This window comes from Hylobates moloch, unplaced genomic scaffold (assembly GCF_009828535.3).
Source record: "Hylobates moloch isolate HMO894 unplaced genomic scaffold, HMol_V3 SCAFFOLD_2, whole genome shotgun sequence".
NCBI classification, from domain to species: domain Eukaryota; kingdom Metazoa; phylum Chordata; class Mammalia; order Primates; family Hylobatidae; genus Hylobates; species Hylobates moloch.
Genome location: NW_026652277.1, coordinates 36,226,059 through 36,241,976, shown reverse-complemented (window position 1 = coordinate 36,241,976; position 15,918 = coordinate 36,226,059). Strand labels below are relative to the sequence as shown.

The following is a 15,918-nucleotide window of genomic DNA, read 5'->3' as shown; positions in this document are numbered from 1 at the left end:
CAGACTGTCTTCTCAGCCCCCTGGATTCAGCCTCTTTCCTAGGGTATGTACTGAGGTCTAACCTCTCACTTTGTCAAAGTTGCAGCTACTTTTGCTGGTAAGCATGGAGAGCCCCAGTCTCTGGATGTGCTCTGCTGAGACTCCATTTAGCTCCACGTAGTATGTGTGGAGTCTGATGGCTCTTGTGAAGTGGGTTTGTGAGGGGATCTCCTCACCCAAGGGTTGCAAAGATCCATGGGAGCAGCATAGTTTTGCATATTCACTCACTGCTTCCTTGGCTCTGTATCACTCACAGGTGGCCCATTGTCCTGCCTTGCTTTTCTCCATTATCTTTGGTTCAAGTTGTTTCTTTGATTAATCCGAATGTAAGTACATGGATTTTTCAGTTGAAGATGCTATATTTAATCATTTTTTCCATTCCTTTCCATGACAGCCACACACACTAGCTGTTTCTACTCGACCATCTTGGGCACCTCACTTGTTTATTTATTTATTAGTCTAGCAAGCAGTATATCTGTCCTATTAATTCTTTCAAAAAACGAACTCCTCTATTCACTGATCTTTTGTATGGTTTTTCACATCTCAATGTCTTTCAGTTCAACTCTAATTTTGGTTATTTCTTGTCTTCTGCTAGCCTGAGGTTGGCTTGCTCTTGTTTCTCTAGTTCCTTTAATTGTGATATTAGATTGTTAAGTTGAGATCTTTCTAACTTTTTTATTTGTAGGCATAATGCTGTAAATTTCTCTCTTAACAATGCTTTGACTATATCTCAGAGATTCTGATATGTTGTATTGTTGTTTTCTTTAGTTTCAAAAAATTTCCTGATTTCTGCCTTAATTTCATTATGTACCTAAAAGTCATTCAGGAGCAGATTGTTTAATTTCCATGTAATTGTGTAGTTTTAAGTGACTTGCTTAGGATTGATTTCCATTGTTATTGCACTGTGATCTGAGAGTGTAGTTAGTAAGATTTTGGTTTTTTTGAATTTGCTGAGGATTGTTTTATGCTCAATTGTGTGGTTGATTTTAGAGTATGTGCCATGTACAGATGAGAAGAATGTGTATTCTGTTGTTTTTGCATGGAGAGTTCTGTAGTTGCTTATTAGGTCCATTTGGTCAAGTGCAGAGATCAGATCCTGAAAATCTTTGGTAATTTTCAGTTTACAAAATCCTTGGTAATTTTCAGCCTTGATGATCTGTCTAATACTGTCAGTGAGGTGTTAAAGCCTCCCACTATTATATGTGGGAGTTTAAATTTCTTCATAGTTTTCTAAGAACTTGCTTTATAAATCTGGGTGCTCCTATGTTCAGTGTATGTATATTTAGGATAGTTAGGTCCTCTCATTGACTTGAGCCCTTTACCATTATATAATTCTGTATCTTTTTTGATCTTTGTTTTCTTTTTCTTTCTTCTTCTTCTTTTTTTTTTTTTTTTTTTCTGATATGGAGCCTTGCTCTGTTGCCCAGGCTGGAGTGCAGGGGAGAATCTCGGGTAACTGCAGCCTCTGCCCCCTAGGTTCAAGCATTTCTCCTGCCTCAGCCTCCTGAGTAGCTGGGACTACAGGTGCACCCCACCATGCCTAGCTAATTTTTGTATTTTTAGTAGAGATGGTGTTTCGCCCTGTTGTCCTGGCTGGTCTTGAAATCCTGACCTCAGGGGATTTGCCTGCCTCAGCCTCCTAAAGTGCAGGGATTACAGGCATGAGCCATCACACTCAGCTTAAAGTCTGTGTTTTCTGAAATTAGAATGGCACTCCTGCTTTTTCCTGTTTCCATTTGGTTGGTAAATATTTTTTCTTCCCTTTACTTTGATGCTAGGGGTGTCATTGCATGTGAGATGGGTCTCCTGAAGACAGCATACCATTTTATTCATCAACTTGCCACTCTGTACCTTATAATTGGATTGTTCAGTCCATTTACATTTAAGGTTAGCCTTGATAGGTGTGGATTTCATCCTGTAATTATGCCGTTAGCTGGTTCTTATGCAGACTTGTTTGTGTGGGTGCTTAATAGTGTCACTGGTCTATTTAATTGAGGATGATTTTGTAGTGGCCAGATATGGTCTTTCTTTTTCATGTTTAGCATTCCCTTCAGGACCTTTTGTAGGGCAGGCCAGAGGTAACAAATATTCTCAACATTTGCTTGTCTGAAAAGGATCTTATTTCTCCTTCACTTATGAAGCTTAGTTTGGCTGGATATGAAATTCTCAGTTGCAAATTTTTTTCTTTAAGAATGCTGAGAATAAGCCCCCAGTATCTTTCGGCTTGTAGGGTTTCTGCTAACAGGTCTGCTGTTAGTTTGATGGTGTTCCCTAAGTATGTTACCTGCCCCTTCTCTCTAGTGGCATGTAACATTTTTTCTTTGATTTTGACCTTAGAGAATCTGATGACTATGTGTCTTGGGGATGGTTTTCTTGTGCAGTATTTCACAAGGGTTCTCTGCATTTCCTGAATTTGAAAGTTGGCCTTTCTAGAGAGGTTGGGGAAATGTTTATGGATGATATCCCAAAATGTTTTCCAAGTTGCTTGATTTCTTTCCCTCTCTTTCAGGAAGTTCAATGAGCTGTAGATTTAGTCTCTTTACATAATCCCATATTTCTCAGAGGTTTTGCTTATTATTCTTTATTGTTTTTTCCTTTATTTTTGTGTGACTGAGTTACTTCAGAGAGTCAGTCTTAAGCTCTGAGATTGCTTTGTCAGCTTGGTCAAATCTGTTGTTAATACTTGAAATTGCATTATGAAATTCTTCTACTGTGTTTTTCAGCTCTATAAGATAAGTTTGATTCTTTCTTATAATGGCCATTTCATCTATCACCTCCCATATTGCTTTATTTTAATCCTTAGATTTCTTGGAATGAGTTTTGACTATCTCCTGTATGTTGATGATCTTCATTACTATCTACATTCTGTATTCTATTTCTAGCATTTTTAGCCATTTGAGCCTGGCTAAGAACCATTGTTGAGGAACTAGTGTGGTGATCTGGTGTTAAGAAGCCACCTTGGGTTTTTGAATTGTCATAGTTCTTGTGCTGATTCTTTCTCACTTGTGTGGGCTGATGTTCCTTTAATCTCTGAAGTTACTATTCTTTGGATGGATTTTTTCTTTTTTTCTTCTTTGATGCCCTTGAGGGTATAATTGTGGTATAAGGTGGGTTTGATTAACTGGCTTGGATTCTATTTCACTCCTAGGTCTTGGAGGAGCCCCCTCTGATTACTGTCTCTGTGCCTATTTTGTTGTTGTTGTTGTTTTTGGGTGCTTTGGTTCATGGGGCACCTTCAGGCAGGTGCCTCAGTTGTCAGACAAGCTGAATCCTTCTCAGCTTCATGAGGAAACACAGATTTGTGCCTGCCCACAGAGTTCAGGGAGAAGCAGGACTGCTGGATTGGAAGCTCTAATGGGCGTGATTCATCTGGCTACAAGAGGCTGGGGTGGGTGGAGAAGTCCATTCTGCCATCCAGATGTTTGCAGGGCAACGGAAGGCTGTGCCCCTCAGCAAATTCAGGCAGAAGTAGGTCTGCTGGGCTGGAAGCTCTAACAGGCATGGCTTGCCTAGCTGCCAGAAATGGGGGTGGCTGGGGATGCCTGCCTTACCTTCTGGGTGTTTCTCAGGGCAACAGGAAGCTGCATCCTTTAGCTGAGTTTACACAGAAGCAGGACTGCTCAGCTAGAAGGTCTAGTAGGTATTGCCTGCCTGGTGGTCAATTACAGGAGTGAATGGGGTCACACGCTCCGCTATCCAGGTGTTTTCTGGGACAACAGGATGCTATGTCTGCAGGTTAACTTTTCACAAAAGTGGGGACCACTGGACCGAAAGCTCTAACATCTATTTCCCACCTGACTACCAGTGACATAGGCAGGTGGGATTGTAAACTCTGCCATCCCAGTGTTTCCCAGAACAACAAGAGACTATGCCCTCCAGCTGAGTTTACATAGAAACAGCCAGCTTGGCTAGAAGCTCTAGCAAGTGTTGCCCACGTGTCTACCAGTGGTGAGGGTGGGTGGAGTGGCCAGTCAAGTTCAGGCCAAGTGGGACCACTGGGCCAGAAGCTGGCACTGACTCCGGTCTTGCAAGAGGGGATGGAGCAATCTTACTACTCTCAGGCTCCACAACTGCAGCCTCTATTTGGACTACGGCACCGGTCTGCTCTGGGGCCCCAGGCTTGTAGAGGTCCCCTTGGACTCAAGAGGCAAAACATCTGGGTGACTCTCTGTCTCAGTCTAGAAATGCAGTGGTGAGGTGTGGGAGTTGGGGGCAGAGAGATTCTCCTGTTTCCTGTCTTGCACAGGTTTCTGTTGAGTGCATGAATCCCTCTAGGGGCTCTCACTCGCTCACCCTTTCCCGTGTTGGAGAGGTTCTCCCGGCTCCACACTGAGCCCAGACATGCTGATGCCCAGCTTAGATTCTCTCTGCTCTCTGTGGTCCCCTGCTGCTGTGATGTATCCCAATATGGTTTCTCAGATGATTGGCCTGGAGAGTCAGTGTTCCCCTGCAGGCCCTTTTTGTTTCCTCTCTGGAAGAGCAGTACACAGGTTCTGCTTCTGGTTTGCCATGTTGGCCCCTCCCATAAATTCTATCTTTTACAAGCTACATCTTTGTAGTCTTTCAAACTACATCTATGTAATTAAATCCTTCCAGACTTCATCTGTGAAATGGAGATAATGGCTAGGATTTAATAAAATCAAACATTTAGAACCATAACATAAAGCAGAGAAGAATGTCAGTAGAAAATAAATAAGAAACAACACAAGCTTTGGAACCTGACACACTCAGACCAAGTCCTGCCACTGCTACCTACGACATAAACTTACTATTGTTGTGTAACTTCTCTGTGCTTTAGTTTCCACATTTTGAAAATGTGGATGATGATGATGATGATAACGGTACATATCTCATTGGATAGTTGAGATAATGCCTATAAATCACTTAGCATGATGGCTGCTACACAGTTAGCACTGGAAAAATTATATTGCTATGATCCATGGCAGGTTCTAGGGTATGTGTGTGCATAAGAAACACTCCTAAAGCGGAAATATAGTTACTAATCCTTTTGAATGGTTATTTATAGCCACTATTAAATATTAATTGTCAAGTGTTTGCTGCACCAAATATCACCAATACAATTCCTTGGAAAGACAAATCTGTGTTTACTGCCTACTCTAGAAAGGGGGAACACCATTGCAAAATATGCTTATTCGCATCACAGAAAGAAGAGGAAAAAGTTGGGATGCTTTTTATGATATTTAAATGTAGTTCAAGACAGGTCATTCAATGAAAGATGGCTTTGTTAAGATTGGGCAAGGATTGTGATATAATGATTTAGGGATTGACAGACATAGGAAGATAGAAATTTTTGAGGTGAGCATTCAGAGTCTTGATGTATAATTGGCATTTGATAATTTCTATTAAATATAGCATGTTTCAAGAAGTTCTTGGAATGTACAATACACTTATTTGCAACTTCCGCTGGGCAACAGTAAAGTTATGTTGATAAAACCAGTGGAATAGTAACATCCTGATAATGTGAACAGTGAGCTGTGTGAATGATTTCAACTCTCGAATTTAGTATCTGGCAGTAAAGAGGTCCTAATTTACTGAGCTATACTTCCCACAACTGCTTTTATCAAGATATCATTAATTTTTCAAATCTTGATGACATCCTCAGTTTCCTCTGTATTATTATTGAAAAACTTGCCATTTAAAACAATGGGCACACATGTGCTTTTAACCTCCATGATGGATAAAAAATAAATTTGTCAAACTACTATATTTTTAAAAATGAATATTAAATAAAAATGGTCATTTCACTCTTTATGACATTTAAAAATGGATTAAATCGTATCAATTTTTTTCATCTACATTCTCATAATTACTCTTCACCTTGCTGGGGTCCCTATTTACAAATAATCTTCACGTAGAGTCCTGTTCTGCCTCTTCTTGATTTTCTAAACTTCAGAACTAACTGCCATTTAGATACTCACCGAAGCAATAGCCTGCTCATCCATCTATTAGGTTCAGCTGTGAATGCTATAATCAAAGAGGTGTTTATAAAATAATAAAAACATAAAGCTGGTATTTTTTTTTCCATTTTGAAGTATACAGGCCATGTCCATTATTGAGTCTAGAAAACCAAACATATTTTCTTGCAAATTTTTAATAAATTTATTGCAACCTATTTGACATATATTAAATTCTGGACAAGGGCAGACATTTTCCTGGAATTAAAATGATATGGGAATCTGAACAAGTTCACGTAGACTTACTTTTCTCAGCTTCTCCCAGAAAAATATAGCTAAAAACCTTAGAGATAACACAAAAGGGGGCTTGAGAGCTTGAAAAGTTGGTAAGAGGAAAGTGAGTTGATTTAGTACCACGGAACTAGAGAAACAGTACAGCATCAAAGTGTCCTGCATCTGTTACCCAACAGAAGAAAGTGACCCAATCCCAGTGTTTCCAAAACCAGAACCTACCAATAGAAGGAAGACTACATAGGCTTGTTCCTCCCCGAATCTAAAATAAAAGTGGAAATTATTTTAATAAATAAAATTTTAAAAATAAACAAAATAATAATTACTCCAAATAAAAAATTTAAAAAGGTACTTAGGTATGTGCTTAATACAGATATATACAGCATCCATATGCCGCTTATAAAACACCAATAAGTCAAAGAAGACCTAAACTAGGTGAAAGGTATATTGCATTAATGCATTGGAATATTCTTCATGGGAAAAGTATTAATTCACTCAAAATTGAGCTATTGATTTTATGTAATTTCTTTTAAGATTCCAGCAAGGTTTTTAGTAAATATAAGCAAGCTTAGTCCAAAAAATAAAATGGAAAGACAGCCAGGCATGGTGACTCACGCCTGTAATCCTAGCACTTTGGGGGGCCTAGGCGGGTGGATTACCTGAAGTCAGGAGTTCAAGACCAACCTGGCCAACATAATGAAACTCCATCTCTACTAAAAAAAAATACAAAAAATTAGCTGGGAGCAGTGGAACGCAGCAATCTCAGCTCCTCATGAGGGTGAGGCAGGAGAATCGCTTGAACCTGGGAGGCAGAGGTGGCAGTGAGCCAAGGTCACGACACTGCACTCCAGCCTAGGCAACAGAGTGAGACTTCATCTCAAAAAAAAAAGAAAGGCAAGGCACAGAACTTACAAAAGCTAAAATAATTTTGACAAAGAAGCATAAAGTGAGAAAAAGCACTCTACCTGATACTGTGTTTTACTATATAGCTATGGTAGTTAAGACAGCGTGTTATTGGAGGAGGTATAAACAGACTGATGGAATAGAATATAGAACTTAGAAATTAGATCCACACAAATACTCTCAACTAATTTTTGACAATGGTCTAAAAAACAAACAGAGAAATCTGATTCAATTTAATTCAACATCATTTCAACACATGGTATTGGAACAACTGGACATCCATGGGCAAAAAATAAAATAAAATAACCCCCAACATAAATCTGAAGCCTTTTTATAATAATTAACTCGAAAATATAACAAAGACGAATGTAAAATGGAAAAGTATAAAACTGTTAGAAATAAACATTAGAGAAAATATTTGAGATCTAGAACTGGCAAAGAGTTCTTGATCTTAAGGCATGATTGATAAAAGAAAAAATTGATAACTTGAGACTCCATCCAAATAAAAAATAGTTTTCTTGGTGATAGACCCTGTTAAGCAGATGAAATAACAAGCAGGAGATTGGAAAACAATATTTCCAAACCACTTATCTGACAAAGAATAGGTAAGTAGCATATATAAAGAACTCTGAAAACTAAAAAAAGAAATAGATATTTCACTGAAGAGGCTGTACAGTTGGCACATAAGGAGATAAATAGAGGTGTGACATCCTTAGCCATTAGGAAAATGCAAATTGAAACCATAATTAAATATCATTACATACCTAACAGAATGACTAAAAAAACAAATAGTGACAATTCCAAATGTGTGAGGATAAAGGGAAACTAAATTACTCATACATTGCTGATGGGAATGTTAAATGTTACAACCACTGTGGAAAACAAGTTTGCAGTTTCTTGTATAACTCAAATGCAAATAGCATATGACCCAGATATTTTAATCTTGGTGATTTATCCCAGAGAAATGAAAACTTATGTTGACACAAAAACATGCATATGACTGTATATAGTGGCTTTATTCGTAATAGCCAAAAACTATAAACAGTATAGATGTTCTTCACTGACTAATGGTTAAACAAACTGTCATAATATATATCATATTAGTACTAGTCAGCATTAAAAAGGAACAAATTATTGATATACATGACAACTTAGATGATTATCCAGACAATAATACTGAGTGGAAAAATCTGATTCTAAAAGGTTACATACTTCATGATTCTATTTATACTATATTTTGAAATTATGATATTTTAGAAATGGGTAGTAAGTTAGTGGCTGCCCAGGGGTTAGGGGCAAGGGTGGGTTGGAGAGATTTATGTGGTTTTAAATAGTAACAGAAGGGATCCTTGTGGTTATGGAATAGTTCCTTATCTTGACTGTGGAAGTGGGTACAAAAACTTACACATGAGATAAAATTGTTTGGAACTAAACACTCATAGATACACACACACAAACAGACACAGATGAATACAAAACTAGAAATGTGAATAAGTTCAGTAGATTTTATTAATGTCAACATCCTTGTTGTGAAGCTGTACTAGAGTTTTTTGTAATTGTTATTGTGTGAAACTGGGTAAAGTTGACACTGGATATGTCTTTAATGCTACTTATAATTGCAAATGAATGTTGAATGATCTCAATAAGAATATAAATTTAGGCCAGGCATGGTGGCTCATGCCTGTAATCGCAGCACTTTGGGAGGCTGAGGCAGATGGATCACTTGAGGTCAGGAGTTCGAGACCATCCTGGCCAACATGGTGAAACCCCATCTCTACTAAGAATACAAAAATTAGCCGGGCATGGTGGTGGGCACCTGTAATCCCAGCTGCTCAGGAGGCTGAGGCAGGAGAATCACTTGAACCCAGGAGGTGAAAGTTGTGGTGTGCCAAAATTGCACCACTGCACTCCACTCTGGGCAACAGAGGGAGACTCTATCTCAAAAAATAAATAAATAAATAAATTGAAAACTGATATGGACCTTGAGCTTATTCTCAATAATTCAACGTACTATTTCTAGAGATAGATGAAACTCCTTACCTTCAATGAACTGCATCAAGAAGCCAACATTTCTTCTACATATTTTCTCTCTATTTCTCTTCCTTTCCATATTTCCTTGTCTTCCCTCTCTTCCTATTTGTCCTAGACTTAGTTGGCACTGTACATTCCTTTATTGCCATATGCCAAATGCCCCAATCACAAAATATCGTGGTGTATGCAGGGATTTGTTGTCATCCTGGAAAGCTTTATGAAGGAGAATTGAAAAAAAAGTCTAAGATTTTGAAAGCCAAAACCATGAGGAATAGATACTACAAGAATAGGCACAAGTATCGACATTTACAATAACTTTGAAAGTGTGCTTTCACTGAATGACAAATATTTATAACAAATAGAGTATAGGGTAGTTACTTGTTCACTGTGGGGTTAAAGTTGACTTGACAATGTGGAAGGGTAGAAGAAGATAGAAAAGAACTTTGACAGTATGTATTGCCAAGGACATGCCCTTAATTATATACTCCAAGGTAATTCATCATTAAATTTTCAACTGAGATGTATTTGAGGGATATTTAGGAGATGGAATCTGAATAACTTGTTGAAATGTTGAAATGAGAGGTAAATCAATGAGAGAAGTCTTAAAAGATTCTCAAGGTTTTGGTCTGAATATTAGAAATCTCATATTGCCATTATCTGAGAAGAGAACAGGCAGAATATTCATATTATGGGAGAAGAATTTTAAAGAGATATTTAGTCCCTTTCAATGATATAATCTGTATGTTCAATGACATTTCTGAATTTTAAAATTATCATTTAATTAAGTACCATTCAGAAATTTGTAACTGAAATTTCTAGGAAATTATGAACAGAGTATTGGTATTCAATTTAACTCCTTCAAAATCAAAATTGTATTTTTGCTTTACAATTCTATTATAATGAATATGATGTCATATATGTCAAATAATTATAGTAGTGTAGAAAAATATATTTGAAGCTAAAATTTAGTCTCAAATGAATGTACAAATATGCTATGTAAAATTTTAATATATAGAAAGTAATTTTCAGAAAATTTTCTAAATTATAAAAACAATTAGCTGTTAACTTTATCTTCTACGGGTATTTCTCTCTGCTTATCTATGTTTCAACTTTCAACAAAGAGACTACCAATAATTCCCACTGTTGTCAGATTCAAAATAGTTATTCCTTTTGGTATATTTTATATAGTAAGCTCACTCCCCTCTGGCTTTTAACTTTATTTCTTTTGTCCCTGGGGTAATAGTTTCTCTCGTTTCTGCTAGTTAAGCTGAAAGAATCATTTTTCTCCTAGTAGGCTTTTGTGACTTTGCCAAGCAACATAAACTTTTAGGAGGTTTGAGTATAAAGAACAGATCAAGATATATACTGTGGTTAATCAAGTAATTAGATAAGAAATAATATTTATAATACAATATGGTAAGGAGACATGCCAAGCGGACTGTGACTAAATAAATATACCTACTATTTTGGATTGTACTTACTTTATGGCAATGTTTTTATTTTACTCTCAATCTATAGAGTGATTTCTGTTTCTTAGGAAGTACTTAATATACACATTTATAGAAATTAAAAATGAATTCTTCATTTTTAATGTTTTTGTTCTGTGTTGCCATATGTCACTCTTTATCCCTAACTTTATTTTTCAGTATTGTTCTCACCAGTTTATCAGAATACTCCTCCTTTTCCATCTTCATGAGTTTCTGATTTATTGTACAAGGGACTTATAAACCTCAAAACATGAGCTACTTGACACTTTAGCCCAAACTATATTGTTAAACACATACCCCCAAAAGAATTAGACAAAGAGAAAGGTGAAGAAAATCAGGGAAAAGAAAGACAAAGGAAATTTCTAAAAACAAAAATAGGAAATGAAAAAAGGAAAGGATGGGAAAGGAAAAAGGGGAGGAGAGTACATGAAGAAGCATATTCAGAGACTGAATCAAGAAAAATAGTAACCACCAACAATTGACTCAGAGGTCAATTTTGTGGTATCTGTATAGCAAATTACTCCTGATATACACTAAAGAAGTAGTGATAAGTAATGATAATAATCAGAAAAACACTGAGAGAATGTCATTTATTTTTTAAAAAATCTTTTAAATTCTTAGCATTACAGAAAAAGTCCTAAACTTTGAGTCACAAGCTTACTATTAATGACAGATAGTTTCTATTTCGAGACATAAGAAATAGAAGAGTTAGAAAAATATTCCCTTAATCTAAAATAAGTAGATTGTGACATTATCACAATCATAATAGCATTGTCTCCATGTATTTGGAGTAGGTTTGAACAGATGGCTCTGCTTGCCTAACACTGAAATCCACACAACAGTCTTCCAAAATGTCCTTACCATCATCACCACTTTGACCTTACTTCTATATTCTCTCAAGCATACAGCCAAGCAAAGGCTCTGCTCCAGTTCAAAGAGCCCAGACTGGTATTGGCAATGACCACTGCTCACACCCTTGAACCTCCATGCCCTGACAGCAATCCTCTACCCAATAGGTTTATCGTGATGGATATGTTTTGTTTTTTGGAGACAGAGTCTCCCTCTGTCGCCCAGGCTGGAGTGTAGTGGTGCGATCTCAGCTCACTGCAAGCTCCGCTTCCTGGGTTCATGCCATTCTCCTGCCTCAGCCTCCCGAGTAGCTGGGACTACAGGTGCATGCCACCATGCCCAGCTAATTTTCTGTATTTTTAGTAGAGACGGGGTTTCACCATGTTAGCCAGGATGGTCTCGCTCTCCTGACCTCGTGATCTGTGCACCTCGGCCTCCCAAAGTGCTGGGATTACAGGTGTGAGCCACCGCACCCGGCCTATTGTGAAGGATTCTTAAGAACAACTGCACCTACCATGTCTCACAACTCCATTATTATTGGTCACCACTCAAGATGTGAGCCCTTGTACTCTCATCCTGATACTAATGTCCAATTTTCTCTTCCCTTTGAATTCTTTTTAGTATACCTCCTAGGAATCCCGATTTTCCAACTTAAAAAGCCAAAACGAAAATCTCTCTGCTGTGATTAATACTTCCTCAGAACCCCGAGAGATGGAAACTACTTATTTCCCCTTACTAGATTTCTCAAGATTAATGTTCTTCCATGTGCCAACTGCTACATACTAAGCATTCCACATGTACCCTCATGATTAAGTTTCCCACTTTGAAGATTATGCCTCATTCTATCTCTTTTTCTAATCGTAGTTTACTGACCTGGTTCCTACCCCTTGTACTGTGAAAATGTGTCATCTTGTTTATGGCACGTAGTTCTTTCTACCCCAAACCTGCCTACCATTGAAGATGTTTTCATTGAGCATGGAGGTTAGCCAAACAACTAATTGCATTTCTGGACCTCACAGGAACTCCTTAACCACATCTCCATTTTTCCCCATCTAAATTCTCCTGTTTTTCTTTCCTTTACTGTCCAGTTAGATTCTGCAGTCCATTACTTATTCTCTTGACAGTATTCGTGATTTCATATTCTTTTGCCCACCAACCCTTCCTGGAAAATTCTTCTTGTTGACCTTTCTGCCTGTATCAAGGCTGCTGAGTACTCCTGGAAAAATTTTGACCAACACCGTAAATTTCTCCAACTTCAACTAAGCAACCAATGCAGAGAAACACTGTTCCTAAATGTTTATTTCTGCATATCATTATTTTCAAACCTTTTTCATTAGCTTTTCCTCCTCCTACAAAGAGAATATAGAAGCGTGTGATTTCCTAACATGACCTATAAATTTAACTGGATAAGCATATATGTTTCCACATATTTATCATTTCTACTGCTCTTCCTTTCTTCCTGTAGATCTTGGTTTCCATTTGTTGGCATTTCCCTTCAGCCTACAGATCATCATTATCATTTCTTGAAGTGCAAGGTCCTTCAAAACTAATATAATTTTTACTTATCTAAAATTGTTGTTATTTGGCCTAAAGATCTTGGAAGACTTTTTTAGTTACCAAATTCTCGGTTGATAGGGTTTACTTATTTATTTTTAAATGTATTTAGGCACTTTAAAAATGTGCTTTCTTTGTAATGGGATTTAGGACATGCTACCCCCAAATATGGAACCATTGTATTTAAGAAAACCCTAGAAGCAGGAAGGTCACTCTCACTTTCCTCCTGCCTTTCTATCATGAAGCAGGTCATAAAGCTCTCACTGCAGTGGTACCTACCCTCTACGCAAATGAAAGGAATGTCTTTATTTCAGAAGAGACAGGGACATATAGAAGAATATGAACAAATAGGCTTTTCTAAGTGTTCCCCAGTTTATTACTATTAGTTTACATTCTCTTTCTCCAACCATACTTCTCCACAACTACCCACTTTTTTATAAAACTTAGCATAAAATACACAGATTTTTCTGTTTCTTTAGGTCTTAATTTCCTTATAAAGTGTGTCTCAAGTAAAATAAACTTATATTAAATAAATGTATAATCTTTGTTCTCGTTAATCGTTTTTTGTTGTTATAGGGATCTCAGCCATGAACCTAGTGATGAGGGAGAAACAAAATTTTTCCTTCTCTACATTTGTCATCATTCCTTTATTACTTCTGATGAGAAGTCAGCCATTGTGTCTATGGCTTCTTTCACATTTAATATGTATTTTATTTTTTTCTATCTACTTCCAAGATTTTTATTCTCTTGGTTTTTCTGCAATATTACCATTCTTTTCTTCTACATATGGTACTATATTTGATATGGTGCAAAGAATTTAGGTTTATTTATCTTCCTCTGAAGAGTATTAATATCTCTTCGAACAGATGGTTAATTTAACTAGACTCAAATTCCAAACTTGTTTCTCCTGTCATTCTTTCAGGCCTCCCACATTTGATTTTGCTAGCGTTCTTGGCATCTTGACCACACATGTGCTGCTCTGGGGCCAGGCAAGGATTTAGGTAAAGTTAGAATAGAAATTTTGTGGGATATCTCTTGGGTGTCTCTTTCTCTTTATGCCCACCCTTCCCCCTGCCCTACCAAACACCACATTCCAGGCACTGTAGTGGTGTACTTCATCCTCTTATCCATGGAGCTGTGTGTCTCTTTTTGAGTTGTAGCAACTCTGCAGCCAGTGGACTCACAGTGACTTCAGTGGCAAGCCATATAAACATTAATTTCACCCCACACAGTTCTGTTCTTTAAAGAGTCAACTATTCTCTAGTTTTGGCCTGATTTTGGTTTCTCTAGTGCTTTCAAACTGTTGCTTTGAAAAATGCTTTTTCAGATTTAATAATTGCTATCTGCAGTAAAGTTACTTTGACAGAAGCTATTCTGCCATTTCCAGAAGCAAAATTTTGACATTTAGCTTTAGTTCTCTCTATTCTCTGTATCCACTACATTTTTTCTCATGTTCCTAATTTCATTCTTTTATTGTTTACATTACAGATAACATCTTCTCCATACCTTTGCTTTGTGTCTCTGCATTATTCTGCTTTGTAGGTATCCAAGGTAAGTCTTAGAGTTGTAGTTTCTTTCATCTCCTCCTTTATCTTACTGAATTCTGTATAAACCCATTAAAATTGTAAGATTTCTGTTATAAACAGACACAACCTAACCTATCCTTTGTTATCTGTAGGCAAGGAGGAATCTCATGATGCTCTTATAGAAAAGATAAAGTTTCTCCATCGTCAGAAACAGAAGTGGTGTTAACTTAGTAATATTAAAAATGCTGACAATATATATTTGAAACATGTCAACATATTTCAGCAGGTAAATATCTGGGATGTATAAATGGTTTCACCATATTTCTTCAGAGAAGTAGAGCATTAGAGCCTTTTTGGCTTATCGAAGTGCAGTAATGCTTACAACTAATTTATCACAACCAGTTACAGATTTTTTTTTTCTCTACTCTCACTGATTCACTTGACTAATGAAAACTAAAACAAATAAACCAAAATCCCTGATCCTTTTTAGTTGAGACAGAGGCTGATTTTCCATCCAAAATGAGGGTGAATTATATACTTTTCCTCTCAGCCATATAGATGATCCATAATCTATTTCCATAATGTTTGAATTTGTTTTCATAGTCCACCTATTGCTGGTTTTGATTTTCTACCCTTAATTATCTTTCAAGGCAAGATTTTTCAGACTTGTTATTTATTTATTTTTTAAAATGATGTTTGTCCCTAATCACTATTCTCTGGATGATATTAGTTTCCCATTCAAACTCAGAGTTGGAGTACAGGTTGAAGTTTCTCACACTTGCTCAGTTTGCCTACAAATTATCATCTAATTTAGCTCCCCAGGTTTAAGATTATTTCATAATTTTATTGTCTGCATTTTGGTCAATTTAAGCATAAGCTTCTCTAGTTAATTAACCAAGGTCTTCAATATGAAACATTAATTATCAGGACTATACCTATCCAAACCGTGGTCTTAATGTTAAATGAACAACTTTTAAAATCTACCACCAAAACCATGATTTTCATTTCCTAATTTCTTATCCATATTCTGTGGGCATTTTGAATCATAAATAGATGTAGAGATGTGCTGGGAAAAGATGAAGTGCAGATAACACAGGTACCTGAATCAGTGCCCTTAGAAACCAATGCCTTTGGAGTATAACTTTCTGATTTTATATACCTCACAACTCTGAATTCAGGGGGATATGATAGATGAAAATGAAATATATTGTGGCCATCTTTTGATTAGCATATTTGCTCTGCTTTAAGCATCAACATTTATACCCAACAAAACTATTTTTAACAATTCATCTTTTGTCTGATAGATGTTAAAACAATCCCCCA

The 15,918-nt window shown here is 36.9% G+C and overlaps 1 long non-coding RNA gene across 1 annotated transcript in view; it reads left to right on the top strand.

Moving 5' to 3' along the window:
* The first annotated feature begins 287 nt into the window (after window positions 1–287).
* The window catches only part of LOC116457532 (uncharacterized), a 322,472-nt gene continuing 306,841 nt past the window's right edge, over window positions 288–15,918 (top strand). The window contains exon 1 of the long non-coding RNA XR_009210332.1: window positions 288–365. This is a non-coding gene — a long non-coding RNA (uncharacterized LOC116457532). The remainder of the gene's footprint in view (window positions 366–15,918) is intronic.